Source organism: Mycteria americana, chromosome Z (assembly GCF_035582795.1).
Source record: "Mycteria americana isolate JAX WOST 10 ecotype Jacksonville Zoo and Gardens chromosome Z, USCA_MyAme_1.0, whole genome shotgun sequence".
NCBI lineage: Eukaryota > Metazoa > Chordata > Aves > Ciconiiformes > Ciconiidae > Mycteria > Mycteria americana.
The window spans coordinates 63,537,668-63,539,179 of record NC_134396.1 but is presented as its reverse complement, the minus strand read 5'-3'; positions in this window follow the sequence as shown (position 1 = coordinate 63,539,179).

Genomic DNA, 1,512 nt, shown 5'->3' with positions numbered 1-1,512 from the left:
ATCAACCTTTATTACACTCATTTAGGCTGAACTACGGCGTTGTTTTAGTCTGCACTCCTTGTGTTCAAATAATAGGACAAGACTAAAACTCCTCAAATTCCTTAACTTCCCAGTAGTTATTATTAAAAGCTGTGAATTTAAGACTGATTATTTTTTATGCCAAGAGTCACAAAGTAGATAGCCCTTTCACACAGCAAACTGATACTCAAGGACTGTGATTTTCCATGTACTTTTAATTTGAAAGTGGTAAACCAGCCTTTTTCAAAATCTTTGTTCCTAGTATTTTTGGAGGGGACGCATTATCCAACCATAACTCATCTTTATCCATTGTTCTGTGTTTCCTTTTTGGAAGCAGCTATAAGAACAGTGAACTTACTAGGTAAAAACTAAGCACAGAGTAAGTTACTGTAGCCAAGAGATCCAGGCTTCCTGTACAGTGCATACAGCTTTCACAGTAAAAGGCATGGACTGGGGTGGAACATGAAGCAGTGTTCAAAAAGTTGTTTTGCTTTTAATGCCACAAAACACTGTTTAAAAGAAAACTGCAAGTCTCACTGTCTAGGGTTTAGATAGTTTAAATAATTTTTGGACTCCAAGGTAGGTTCCTGTTCAAGGTGGTTTGTTTTCTTCAGAGTTCAGCTGTTTCAGACACATAATTCTTCTGTGTACATACCTTACTACACTATCAAATGCATGAAGTGAACTGAAAATATATTTGATCTTGGTTCCAGAAATACTGAAGATTAAGCTAGTTGAAGATACATAGAATCAGCACATGCTTTAAAGTGTACAAGTTTAACAATGTTTCCTAACTGTGTCTGTAGCAATTTTTGTTTTTTTTCTGAGAGAAGCCTGGGATCTGGGTGAGGAAGAGGGATTTAAACACACTAATGCCTAGACTTTGTTCCAATTCTAGATCAGCTCTGACAGGAAATCTGCAGAATTAGTATTAGTGTCTTGAGAGATTTCAGATGCCACTTCATGAGACAGGACATGAGGGTAAATGCTAGTCACCATCTAAATTAAGCCTTCACCCATCTTACAGGCCACTGCCTTGTCCCCCCTGGGGCTTGTTCAGTTAAGCAACACATAGAAAGGTGTCCATTCTGCAACTTCAGCAATAGCAACTTGACGAATGTGCAGTGATAGAAGAAAACAGTGCTACTATTTTAATCTAGAAGATGCCTCCTCCAAGAGGGCTCTGAGAAGCCCTACTGCTTTTCTCACACTGTTGCAGAAGCATTCTCTGTTAAAGATGGATTTAAAAGATGCAGTATCTTCCTTACAGAAAAGTTACTGGACATTTCTGTATTTTCAGACCAACTTCTTCATAGCAGCAAGGATTAAGATCTAGATGCTTCGGCACATATTTGTCCATGCTTATATTAAAACTTCTAGTGAAACATTTCATTAGATAGCAAATTTTTTTAGTGGCCATACTAGCCTTTTTTAATCTAGCCAGATGCTGATGAGGGGCCTAGCATAACAGACAGCATAAAGAACAAACATTTT